The sequence below is a fragment of the Pseudorca crassidens genome, chromosome 9 (genome assembly GCF_039906515.1).
Source record: "Pseudorca crassidens isolate mPseCra1 chromosome 9, mPseCra1.hap1, whole genome shotgun sequence".
NCBI lineage: Eukaryota > Metazoa > Chordata > Mammalia > Artiodactyla > Delphinidae > Pseudorca > Pseudorca crassidens.
In genome coordinates this window covers 69,019,651-69,033,676 of record NC_090304.1, presented here as the reverse complement: position 1 = coordinate 69,033,676, position 14,026 = coordinate 69,019,651, and the positions used below count along the sequence as shown (strand labels likewise).

Below are 14,026 nucleotides of genomic sequence, written 5' to 3'. Positions count from 1 at the left end.
GTGTTATTGGAAACAGTGACAGCAGAGACAAACAATATTCAGACTTTGTCTCATTTTAGCTTCTACATTCTCTAACTTTGTCTCCTCTTTTCATTTTAATCAATATTGGTTGATTTCAATTCAACAGGTCACACACCCAACATCTGGTTTAGGTGGAAAACTGAAGACCATAGAGAAGGGGCAGCTGCCTGCCAGGGCCCAAGATAATCTGCAAACCAGATATAATTATTCCCGGATTTTAATATTTCTAACATCACTTTGGTAAATTCAAATTTACAACTCATAAATTATATTTGTCTCTTTACAAAAGAATAACTTAGAGGGCTTCTTTACATGAAAAGATTTCACAACAATTAAAAAAAAAACCTCTGAAAATGACATATTCTGTTTCCTAGAACGCACCTACTAAATAAGATTTCCTTCTAATTGTTGATTGAATAAAGAAGAATTGCCAGGATAGATTAGGAGCATCAAGTTGAGAAATTTGACTCTTCAAGTGTTAGTTATCGGGTAACTGGCCACCCTCGGTTCCTGTATCAGGGTGCTCCAGCATTGAACAGGGAGTCCTGCTTTCAGAGGTGTCCATAAGAGATCAGAAATCAATTCCCAGGTGAGTTCAGAGAAAACACTTCTCTGCCCAAACTAGCAGAGCACAGCCACTGCAGCAATGCCACATCTTATTCCTTGATGGTTACTGTAGGCCTTGTCTCACCCCCATACCTTAAATTCCTCGAAGTCAAGAACAGTGTCAAATTGACCCCCTGGCCCTCCCAGCACCCAGCAAGATGCAAAGTATAACAGGGTCGCCATGAATGTTTATGATCCAATAAAGACAAGGACAGGACGTGGGAAACCACAGAGAAGGGTGATTCTAAGTTTTCACTCTAATGTTGCACTTAACTGGCCCTTGAAATATTGTTCCAATTTTAACTACTAGTAGTTTTCTACTGCCCTTGATCAAAATCATGAAGGCGTAATGCCGCTCTCAGCAGAATTCAAGATAACCTGTCATTATCAGATGTCTGAGCAGTCCTTCACACCAGTAGGCAGTCAGATATGACACTCTGAAAGGTACTGGTTTATAAGAGGCCAAAGAAGCTTTTAAAAATTTTTTTTGGATTTGATTAAATACTTTAATCCAGAGATGCCTATTTAATCCATGAAAAGGGTCAAATCCTCATTCTGTAATTCTCCATGTGAAACACAGAGTTGTTCAAATCACCCCTCTCATCAATGTCAACATTTTAATTCTTAATGTGTAGGGGACCGTGGTGTAAGATGAATGTTCTTCTCCAGAGTGCCTAAGCCTTCTTACACCAAGTACAAGGCATGCTTTCTTTGTGTTAGCAGTTATTTTACCCAAGTTCTCAGAACTAACTCAGTGTTTACACAGCTCTGTATCTGCTCGTGTGTAAAGAAAATCCACTACACTGAAATAATCACTAAGAGAAGAATTACATAATGAATCAACCATTTAAAATATGGCCAGTTGCTCAAACTGCAAAATGCTCATTCAAAACTGGAATTATAAGACAAGTGGACCCTACTTTTACAATCATACTGTAAACGAATCATACTAGCAAATCAAAAACACCCTTTAACCAAGCAAATGGAACACCAGCAATAATCTGTACTCATTAAAGGTAGTTGGTTCTTACTGAATTAAAACCAGATTCCACCACTTACAGTAACGACTTACTATTAACACACCTGCTGAATCAGATGAAATCAAGTTTGAACTGTGGACAATTAATTTTAAAGTAAGTATTATGTGAACATTTACCAGCCCAGACACACATTTTTCTACGGAATATTTGTAAGAACTTGTCACAAATGCAAGTGAATAAAACATCTATCTAAATGTATAGTATTTAGCAATGATAAAAATACTTGAGACAGCAAAGGAAACATCACAAATGAGCTTTCCCAATACTGTCTTGGCATACAAACAAGTGTATCTTGCAAACAGGAGTACTGGGTTTCCTGAGGTACCCACAGTCTGAGAAGCCCAGAGCAGAGAAGCAAAGAGGTCCCTAAAATGCAAACATCCACTAAAGAAGGAGCTGTTGAACTCAGCAGACTCAAATAGCAGGTTCAAAGCCAACAAAGAGTTAAACACCTAGGCCACCTCAGTAATGAATGCTTAGTAAGTTGGGCCAACGAATATCAAGTAGATACCGGGGCTAGAGCAACTGCTAAAGGGATGACCTCCTTGAATCTCATTTGCATAGCAATGAGATGTCACAAAGGCATTAAGTCTGCAACCGCAATGCTGTTTCTAATCCATGCTTTATTTTGTTGTGACATTTAGCAAAGTGCTTTTTAAAGTAAAACAGAAAAGATTCCAGCAATGCAAGGCTGGGTGTGGGGGGAACATGTATGGATTATAAAACAGACTGGAAAACAGCTATGCAAAGAGCAACTGAGCAAAACCAGCTGAAAAGAACAGTAAAGTAAGAACTTTCAAGGATATTTCCAGAGTGAGGCCAGGTAAGTAAGTTGCTGGCTTTTGTCAACTGATATATGTTACTTGGGCCAAGAATAATGGATGTCTACTCACAACAGACAAAACAATATGTCAATAAAATGAGCCAAACTCTCTCCAAGTGTATCTGTTACAGCCTTATGAGGCTGTTGCCTGTAATGATGCAAAAACCTTCAATTACAGTTTAGGGGTTTTTTTGTTTTGTTTTGTCTTTGTTTTAAAGAATTGTGCTTGCAAGTATTATTATCATTAACTACTACTAAGGGAGATTGAGGGCTTTTTGCTCTACTATTGAGGAACGCAACTTCTTTTTAATACACTGGATTAAATTACACATACAGCCAAGGCTGCAAAAGAACAACGGAAAAAAAAAGCATTGAAGTCAAGCTTTTGTGTGAAAGCAGTTACAAACTGAAAAGGCATTCAGCAAAATCTTGAATATTCAAGCTCTACCTATACTAAAAAAAAAAAATACTTCCAAACTTCAAATGTCACAAGTTCATTTCTCTCTCAGAATCTTATGCATCAAATTCAAACCCAGTCACAGTGCAATTAAAGGAAAACAAAAGAAATCTCCTTCATGATGCCTTAAACATGCAACTTACCCAGTTACAGTTGTTTCACTGCAGTAATTACCAAAGAACATAAAGAGTTGTACTCATTTCTGTCATAAACACAGGCAAAATGAGAGTGAAGTTTCAGCTGCCTGTTACTAAAATTCCTGAACCACATTTCCAAAGGCATAAAAAATAACTCTCTCACTTTGTGATTTTGACAGAAACTCAAGTTATTCACCAGACCATATGAATCTACTTTGGGCAATGAAATTAATATTTCAGTAAGTCTTCGTCCAAGAAACAGGAAGCCTTTTAGTAATGACCTTGGACCGGATAATAAGAAAGGCAAGAAGCGGGGGGGGGGGGGGGGGGGGGGGGGGGTGTCCAAAGCCAGAGGGAAATTGTGATTCAAAGAGTTTTATGCAAATAAAGCCTCTAATCAAGCTAATGCGTTTATCTCCATTTTTCTCTTCCATCTTTTTATTTACATTCAGCTGAGATATCAAAATCAGAAAACAGCAGATTTCCCACTTCTCGATCCAACCTGTCCTGTGCAAGCACAGTCATAGATAACTGTAGGACAGTCACTCGGAACCTAACAGCCCAACTCCCAGGAGTAAGATGAACTCAGACCAGCCCAACCATTCTGAAGTTAGTTCCAGCAAGGTTGCAACAACCCACATTTACGGGCATTGGTTAACTTTTCCACTTCCTTTTGTGTGTTATGTTATCCCGGAAGAGAAAAGTAATTTCCAAGAGGGAACATCTGTACTCTTCCCATGACCCTCTGGAGGGGCTCAGTTTGCTTCCTGCTGACCTGGGTTGCATACTCAAGTTTTAGAAAATCAAACCAGATTTGCCATGCACTGGTAGGTGTTTTAAGGGATACTGCGGTCTGGAGAAGGATGCCTCTGCAGGATTACTAGAGGGTTGCTATAACTATGAGTGAGGCTGAGGACAGGCCAGGAACTGAGAACTTCACCAAGGAGAAAAACAACTGGTAGCCCAGCAGAGGGATAAAGAGCACAGGTTGTAAAGTTAGATAAAGCGGAATTTGAATCCTGACTCTGACACCTCCGAAAGTATGTCACCTCGGGCAAGTCACTTGTCAAGTGTGCCTCAAGTTCTTCATCTGTAGAGAAAGTAATAGTACCTGTCTCATAGAGTTGTTGGTGGATAAATGAGATAATATGTGTAAATCTCTCATCAATGTTAGTTGTTGTAAAAAAATGTAAAAGTGAATGACAAATTATAAATGGTAAAGTTCTAAACAAATGCAAGTTTTTGATATTGTCAGGAATTACTTTCTAATAGTCATCTACCAATAAGTGACTGCTGACCAGCAGAAGTTTGGAAATATTCTGTTTTTCAAGGATTCTTAATCCACATTCTTTTCTCAAGTATCTCCTTTAAGTTTTATCATCCATACAGTAAAACGAGGATAAAACGCCATTTATGACTAACCAATTAATCATATGCACAGTAATTGTTATTGGCGTCATTATTTTTCAGATAATACAGGGAAGTATGTTTCTGTGCGTACTTCTCAAACTTGGATTAACAGCAGTTACAACAGGGTACTTAAAGCTCCTGATAAACAAGCCGAAATCATGGGGAGTTTTGGCACCTTCCTCATCTCTAATAGCCCCATGCCGCTGCAAATAAGCATCCAATCTAAGTAAAAAACTACACTTGAAATGGGAACAAAATTTCAAGACAGGTTCCCCAGTCCCTCTTCCAACCAAATTGCCACCTCTGATTCTCTCTTCATGGAATTCCCAGAAAAGTCCCAGAAGATACACTTGGAGCAACTTTAGGTGGGTCCATTGTAATGAAAGACTTGGGGCAGAAAAATTAAACACTTTGATAATCAAGTAACTTAAAATATTATTTTACATTCAACCAAACACATTATGGAACAGACTGTAAGATTCCCATAAGTGTTTGTAGAAAAATACTCAGCCTTCAAAGAAATCTGACTGATGCTATGGCCTATCTTTGGGCTTCGCCACCAAGCTCTGACAGTATGAGACCAACCTCCTCTTCCGGTATGGGGATTTGTGTGGCTACATTTGAGAAGCCCTGGTTGTCGACAAGAGCTGTAGGTTCAAATCCCTATCCTGCCAACTAAGGTCTGTGACCTTGGTTCAATCCCTAACCATTATTTGTCACCTATGAAATGATAATGCTAACAACCACCTCCCAGAACACAGTTGATGCTGAAAGAAAAGCACATATGCAAAGAGCCTGATGTAGTAAATGCTCAATAAATCTTAGCCATTTTCTTCTTCCATCCCCTATTCCCCTTTTCCTCTTTGTTATTCGGGATCTCAGATCTTAATGATGCTTGGAACTCCACCAAACATCATCCATAACTTCTCTCAAAAATGCTAAATCCTTCCAGCATCCAAACCTATACAACATCCCATTCATTCATCCATCCAGCAGATATTCATTGTGCATCTATTTTGTGGCAGACACTGCCTATGAGTGAAAGGGCTAGAAGGCAAGAAAGGGTGTGCAAATATATTACTCAGGTCATCATTTCAGAGATGAAGTATTTTCCGTGACATCAAATGACTACGAAGCCTTCTCAGTTGGGGGAAGGAGGGAAGCAAGGACAAAACATGCTGAAATTCCAGGTAATTCCAGTGAAGTTTAATGTTCTCTCCAGCGTTCACTAGGATACTGGGGTCCCAATCCAGTTCTCATCAGGGATATTAATAATAACCAAAAGCTATCAGTAGGGCCAAGAAAAAGAAATGAAAAACCCCCAGACCCAAACAAAGAAGGCTTCCTGCAGCAAAGAGCTACCAAGAAGAAACTTCTGGAACTTGGTCACCTGTGCTTCATCTACACAGCCTGCCCATTTACTGCTGATGGCAGCAGTAACAGCCACCACACCATTCAGACTCAGTGCTCACAGACTGCTCCAGCCTGCCCAGAAATCTGCATGGAAGCAAAGGACCAAAATGCCTTTTCATCTAAAGAACTGTGAATTAACTCTCTGCCTTTTTAATTACTCTCAATTACTTTCCCACTATTTATAAAGATTTTTTTTTTTTTTTGCACAACAAAATCCAACTCTAATCAATATATGCAGTATATCCCAGCTGATTAGGGTAATTCTTACTCCACCATGATGCTGGAGTTGTGCCAGCCTTACCTAGCACACAATTAAATGTCTGCTAGTGCCTGCTGCTACCCAGCAGGCCTCATGAGTTAATAGGGAAAAAACAGGATTCACATTTGCCTCTACCAGCCCCTAAGTGCCCTCGCTCCCTCTCATCTGCTTGTAGACACGTACAAAGCGTGCCTGGAGAAATAAAGGCCTTCCACAATTCACACAAACCTAAAAGGCACCGGAGCATCAGTAAAGGATCTCTGAAGTCTAACTCATCATCTTCTCATTACAGAGAATGAAATGAAATGAAATCCTTCCAGAAATAAGCTATCGTTCTTCCCACCCCCTAATTCCAATATGCGCTTGTAAGCACATTCTAAGTACAGAAAAGACATGGCTATCTAGACTCACCTAAATCCAATATTATGAATTATGTTCAGTGTACCTTCAAGCTAATTTTCAATAAACACAAATCACTTAATAAGAAATTAAGAGCATTACACATTTCTCATGCTCCCATGAATTCAGCATTAATGAGATTTTGTTTGTTAAGCTCACAGAACGACAAAGTGTCTAAAAGACAGACACGGCCTCTTCCAATTTCCATTCATTCGAGAAATAGTTATTGAACATTTTTTGTAATATGACATTCCCAAGACACACACCTGTTCACATGCCGATTTCACTGGCCTGCCCCTCAAATAATGCTTTAGTGCAGTGTAATTGAAAAAAAATAAACAAGATACTTGGAATTTTACAAGACTTGCTTTTAATTTATTCTATTACTAACTCCCAGGTAACTCTGTGCGTTTATTTATACACACAAGCTTTACTACCTGCCAGACACTGTAAATTCAGCCCTTAAAGCTGAATTCTCTTGCCCACAATGGTCAGAACTGGGTAAGCAATACCCCTGGGAACCTCTGTATCTTCGTACCCACTGGAATTGTACATTGATTGTAATTTAGTGTAACAAGAGTTACAGCAAAGGTGTTTACAAATAATTCAATTTTTAAATATAAATTTAAAAGGCTTCAAATTTTCTTATAATAACAACATTCTTACATATGCATTCTATGCTTTCCTGAGAAGAAAAGACTCAGTATTGAGAAGTGCTCCCCACTCCCAGTAAATCTGACCTTTGACTGTGAACATCCATCCAACGTGCATGTTTTTGTACCCTTAGGTTAATAATTCCTCTATCAGAACCTCCCGGAAAACAAAGTGATGCTACTAAAAGGTAACAAATACTTGGATGTACCCAACATGCCTTCTTGGTGTCTTCACCACACAGGCTGAGAACTTATTGGAAAGATCCACAGCTTTGACAGACCAGCCAATCAAGAACCTGGGTGTACATGCCTGGAGGGTCTTTTGTTCAACTAGAAAATGAGGACCTCGAATATACTACAGTCGTCCTTCAGTATCCATGGAGGATTGGCTCCAGGGTCCCCCTTGGGAACCAAAATCCACGGATGCTAAAATCCCTTATATAAAATAGCATAGTATTTGCATATAACCTACACACCATCCTCCCAAATACTTTAAATCATCTCTAGATTACTTATAATACCTAATACAATGTAAATGCTATGTAAATAATTATAAATTCAATGTAAATGCCACATAAATAGTTACTAGCGTGGCAAAATCAAATTTTGCTTTTTGAAACCACTTGGAAAATTTTTTTTAATATTTTCGATCTGTGGTTGGTTGAATCCACAGACACAAAACCCGTGGATATAGAGGGCCAATTGTATATCCCACCAGTACCAGTATCATAATAAGTCCTAATATCTCAGGGATATTTTTCAATGTTTGGTCTTAGATGTTCCATTGTGAAAGTCAATAATATACTATTCAAGTTAAACATCAACAAATATGGTCATTCAGTTTTAAATATTAAACACTGGTAAGATCCAGCAGTAATAAGAATGGGGGATCAAAGATTTATGTTATTTCACTGAGCCCAGGGAATGATGGTCTATAGGAAGGAAGAGACACCAACAAAGGTAAGTTCATTACAAGATGGAATTAGGTTTCAATGATAGTAACACAAACTGTAGTGGGCAACTGCGTGTAGAAATATCAGCAAAGGATGTTGCAGCTATCAGCCACTACAGCTGCCCCCAAAGGTGAGCCTTGAGGGAACTCAGGATGGAAAGAGAATGCCTGCCATCAGGCCATCAGACACTGCAGCCACGTCCCATGGTGCACCCTGAGAAAACTCAGGATGAGAAGCACAGGACACTGGCCCCAGATAGCTGAGGTGCATATCAAAGGAATGATTTCAGTGAGCCCAGACTCTTGCATCTTCACCTTCGTAGAAAAGCATTAATTTCCTTCACTTGAGATGTCTGGTTTTCTTTTATTAACAGTAATCTTGTGACGTTCCTACTACCTGGTCTTTGTTGCAAAAACTCCTATATATCCTGGTACTTCCTTTGCCTCTTCAGAGCAGTCCCTCAGAACTATCTAAGATGTTGTGTCCTGGGCTTAAGTCCTCACTTTTGTCCACCAAATAAAACGACTCTCAACTTTTAGGTTGTGCACTTCTTTCAGTCGACATCACAAAGGAGCGGATATCATCAGAGGTGTACTTCTGGGTTGCACTGGGCTGGCCCTACTGCCCAGAAATACTCAAGCTTTATAACATTCCCTCAGTCTCCACAAATGACACGGACATTCCCATCCTCTCTAACTCCAGGCGTGTCTTCCCCATTTAGCTTCCCCTCTGATGCTTCTCTTGAAAGCAGTGCAGAGGGAGAAGGACAAACTAACTTTCAGTTCATCACATATTTAAAAAAAAATATATTTTCCATAGGTATACACTCTTGCTTCTTTTTAAGAAAGCTGATATACAAACATTGAAAGTTGAAAAACAGGTAAATTAAGGAGAAACAAAATATTCTTTACTTTATAAAAGAATGTGCCAAGGATCTGCTTAAATAGTGAGTTTTCCCTAATTGAATGCAGTTAAAATGTGATTTGCTTGGAAAAGTGGAACTTACACTCACATTTAAAAACATATCTATTGTATAAGAGCAATCTAGGCTTATTCACTTTGATTATTATAATAACCACTGATGAGCTGTATTGTATGAAAGTGGCAAATGCTATAAAAATACCTGTACTTCCCTCTCTCTCTTTGGAGAGGAAGTATAATATGTTATTAATCCTACCTACTTAACAGAAATAGAGAGAGTATAAATTGAACAGACTATATGTACTGCTGAATACAACTTGGGAATAAAGTCATTAACGCAAGTAATTACACATACAAAATCTGCACTTCCAAACTAAAAGAAGATTATCTAATGATTGGATAATTCAAGGAGATCTAGGAAATTGATTTGGCAAGGTAGTATGTTTTTGTCTTACATTTCCCAGTCAATTGCCTAGACTGCATAATTTCCGCACTGTAGTCACTGTCTTCTGAATGTAAATGGAAGGCATACTGTCCCCTTGCTAATGCAGGCATTTCCAAGGAGATGATGTCACTTCATCTCAATAAAAGCTGCTGGTGCCACCTTTCTGACTTTGGTCCCACAGGCATTTTGTCCTTTTCTGGGCCTATCTAGGTAAACAAGAGCCAATGGACAAAGCTAACTTTTGAAGGGTCAGGCACCACATTTGTTTAATATGCCGCGTGCAAAATCAGTACAAGGTAATAAGAGCACTCAATACATTTTTGCCAACAATGACACACAGGTTTGAAGAACCCAGCACAGGCCCTCAGAAAGGCTAACAATGTAATGTGTACTTAGTTCTCCCAGACTGTGAATGATCTGCTATGTCTACGGGAAAGATGAAATGCCAGATTACATTAAACTGCTGCTAGTTAGAGAACATACCTATGAAGACAAGGAATTAAGAGATCGTATAAAACTAGCTGTTCACATTAATACCAGTACAGGAGGCAGCTAAAAACTGTAATCAGGTAGTGGCAAATCCTCAAGGATTAGGTGAACTGTGTTTCTCCCTCTTCCTCACTTGTTGTCAACATTCCCAAGTTATTTCTTTATTAATTACAGTATTTTCAAGGCTTTATAACCATCAAATGCAGTTCAAAAAGAAATACATCCCACAACAAGGATATTTTAAAAAGAAAAGAATTTCCCAATCTCCTGTTTAACTGGGAACTTTTCCATAGCCACAATCTGGAGTAAAAAGGATTGATACCACTAACTGATCAACAATAAAACTGAAAAGGACGCAGAGAAGTGTGCATTTCAATATCAGATAAATACAATATAGAGGGTGAAACATGCCACGAGAAAGAGACCTTCTGTCAATAAATGCAAGTCCTGGTTCACTAATTAAACCATGGAATACAGCATCTGAATATGCAGACACCAGACTTCAGCATTTCTTAATTATATTCAATTCCAGGCATATTTTTCCATTTAATTGACATTCTGAAATGCCTTTACAGTCCTATCAGATAGGTACCAAATTCTCAAGGGAGATTACTACATACTTTTGAATTCTGGTTCATCTGACTGAAATGGTTATTATGAAACCTTTTTGGAAATGTGGGAAAGAGGCACATTTTCTCCCTAAATCCAGCAATGCTAAAGTTGTCTGCATTTGGCCTACTTTCGTGTGTGTATTTCTTTACTGTGAGGCTCTCTACAGCCAGGCCAATCTGATGAAACCGTAGCTACACACTCCAGCCTGGCACAGGTCCACGCCACATGTATCACACAGTGCATTTCTCAACCTATCGCGGCACCAACAGCCATCATTTAGCCACCACTTAGAGCCAAACAGAATTGCAAACCAGTCTTAAAAACAGACTTCAGATGCCCAAAATATTAATCACATACTCAGATGTTTAAAAATCAGCAAAACGTCATTTGTAACAGATGCTCTAGGTTGCAAAAAAGACCAAGCTACCCCTTCTCCCAAGATATAGCCTCCTTCTGCTTTTGAAGAGAACACACACACTCACTGTTTATCTGTTAGAAAAAAAACATGATATTTATACTGTCATTAAGCACATTTGTCACTAGATTTAATCTGTATTATCTGGCATGCTTTCAGATGTTTATGAGTGTTAAGTAATGTTCAATGATACGGATATTTAGTAGCACTAATAATTTGGAGTTTATTTCAAAATGTGAAATGTAATAGCCGCTCCAGTGTGCTCACTATTTAACCTTCTCTGGTACGGTAAAGGCTATAATTTTTATCAGATTGTTGGGAATTTCATTTACTTGAAGTCCTAAAGTTACAATTAAACTTCCGGTTAACCTTTCCTATCTGTGCGTCACTCAACAGCTAGGCTTGTCTCTGACATCTCAAAAAAGAAAAGACAAGAAATAAAGAATAACTGAAACCGTATTTGCAACTGCTTTGCAAAGTGCAAGTTTCAGCAACTCACGCTGAACATCCAAGGTAAAAGTTCCGGCCTTTTCACCCATACACTCATTCTGAAAGCTAGCATTACTAGGCTTACCATTTACTTGACATTTTTTTTGAATGTTAAAAAGCCAGCAAGAGACCTGAATGCTGAATTCCTAAGTGACAGAACACCTCAAAGTTCTCTGTGCTAAAGCTAATTCTGAGATTACTAACTAAGCGTCAGAGGAAAATGGAACTAAGAAGACGCCAATTACATCAGTATATGGGAATGAAGTTTCTTCCTAACATGTGCCAGAAGCATGCCTGCCAAACTTCATAGATCCCTTCACCTCCAACAGTAAACAGTGCTGTGATTTTTTTCCTTAAGTGTACACATCTCGAGGCACAACTAGACTGTAAGCTTCTTGAAGACCTGATTCATTTTTTTGTGCAATGCATTTCTTGTAATCCCTACAAATAGAAAGAAAATGGAGCATATATTGATGGATTACATTGAATTCATTCCCCAAATTCAGTATTACATTAAAAAAAAAAAAAAGACTCCAGATAGAGCGAGAATCCAATGTAAAAAAAGGAAGGAATTTCTGTTCCTGAAGAGGTCTGAAACTTTCCAAATATCATTTACCAGCTCCTAGACAGCACCATGATTACCAGCTGGAGAAGGCACCATGGCGAACTAGAGTCAAACAGGCTAAATCCACATTAGGCCACAGGAAGAACGTTAAGCACCGGCAAAACTGAGAAACAAGAAAAACACAGGAGGATGGAAGCCGGGACCTTCCTAGTCACCTCGGTCAGGGCCAGTCCAGCTTAACTTCAACACAGTAAAGAGTCCCAGGGGTTACATTCACAGCAGGAGAATGCAGAGCACGCGTTTTTGATTTCCATTCAAATTCCCTGGGGTCTGGGAGCTTCGGACAGGAGTGAACTCTAACTCCCAGATGGAGGTACAGCCTTTGTAGTAGTGGTCCTTGGCCTTGGCTAACCAATGAAATCCCCTGGGAGGCTTTAAAAACTACTGATGCCTGGGTGCTACCTCCAGAGAGTCTGATTTCAACGGTCTGGATGCAACTTGTGAGTCAGCTGTTTTAAAAGCCTTTGGGTGATTCCAAAAGTGCAGTCAAGGTTGAGGACTCCTACTTTAGTTTCACTTTGGGGAGCTTTGGGTGGTGTGAGAAGCCTCCCAGAGTTCCCTGTTGAATAATAATAGGTAGTGCCATAAAGGGCCCATTAAATTTTATGCAAAACAGCAAAAATGAATGATTCTTTAAAGAATCAGTAGTTGCCTCCCTAAAAGGCAACTTATTTGCGCCCATACTTTCTTTTTTTTTTTTTTTTTTTTGGCGGTACGCGGGCCTCTCACTGTTGTGGCCCCTCCCGTTGCGGAGCACAGGCTCTGGACGTGCAGGCTCAGCGGCCATGGCTCACGGGCCCAGCTGCTCTGCGGCATGCGGGATGCGGGATCCTCCCAGACCGGGGCACGAACCTGCGTCCCCTACATCGGCAGGCGGACTCTCAACCACTGCGCCACCAGGGAAGCCCACGCGCCCATACTTTTTAAATACTACCAACAGGAAAAAAAAACCTTTAAAAACCGAGAATTAGTGATGGAACCACTAGGAAGCCAGAGTGTGTGAATACATAGTGGAGGAAACGGGGGCAGGCAGGTGCACCTGCATGCAGGCTCCCAGACACACTTAAAACGCCTAAAAGTTCCTCTTTGAAGCTGGGGGTGGGGAGATGGGGAACCACACAAGCATAATGGAGAAAAGGGCCTGAATAAATTCTGGTGTCTTACCAAAATACTGAATAACATTCCAACAGCCTATTTGGCCTGTTCCGTGAGTGTGTTCTTCCAAAAAGGAGCACTGTCCTAAAGAAATGAAAGAATTGATTAATTTTGTACTGTCTTGCTTACATTACAGTTTCACTAAGAATTATGAAATTGGATTATATTCACTTTTATACTCCCCCTAAAAGTTTGCTCAAACTCATATTAATCTATCCCTCCAGGACCCTGCTCAGCGACACTCTTTTGTCGATTAACGCATATGTCATGTGTTGATTTCTAGTTTGCACACATGGGTATCCTCCCCTCTTCTCAACAACACAGTAAGCATACAGGAGCAAAGGATACATTTTACTTTGACAATGGGCATATCTGAATCCTGCGTAGGGTCGTAAATATTACTGAAAAGAAATTTAAGTGAAATAAATTTCTTCAAGAGATAAAAGAAACAAAAAAATAGGTTTAAAAAAGTAAAGCTTTTTTTTAAAAGGAAAAAAAATAACCAAAATGACTTTAAATTCAGTGTGACATAACAGAATAAAAATAAAAGGATAAATTTAAGACACACAAGGGCAAGAATTAATTAAGCAAATTTCCTTTATCAAATAGAGGTTGTAATCCACAATCCTGGAACCCTGGAAGATCGGAAAGGTGAAATACTAAAATCTGCTCAAGGATTCCTCTCAGGGTCCCATGTATAACCT

General features: G+C 39.3%; 1 protein-coding gene across 1 annotated transcript in view; it reads right to left on the bottom strand.

Annotated features, from left to right (window-relative positions):
* Positions 1–13,393, bottom strand: part of LOC137231148 (protocadherin Fat 3-like) — a 307,877-nt gene extending 294,484 nt beyond the window's left edge. Inside the window, exon 1 of the mRNA XM_067751684.1 lies at positions 13,332–13,393. The gene's annotated coding sequence lies outside the window, so the exon portion shown is untranslated. The remainder of the gene's footprint in view (positions 1–13,331) is intronic.
* Positions 13,394–14,026: the final 633 nt, after the last annotated feature.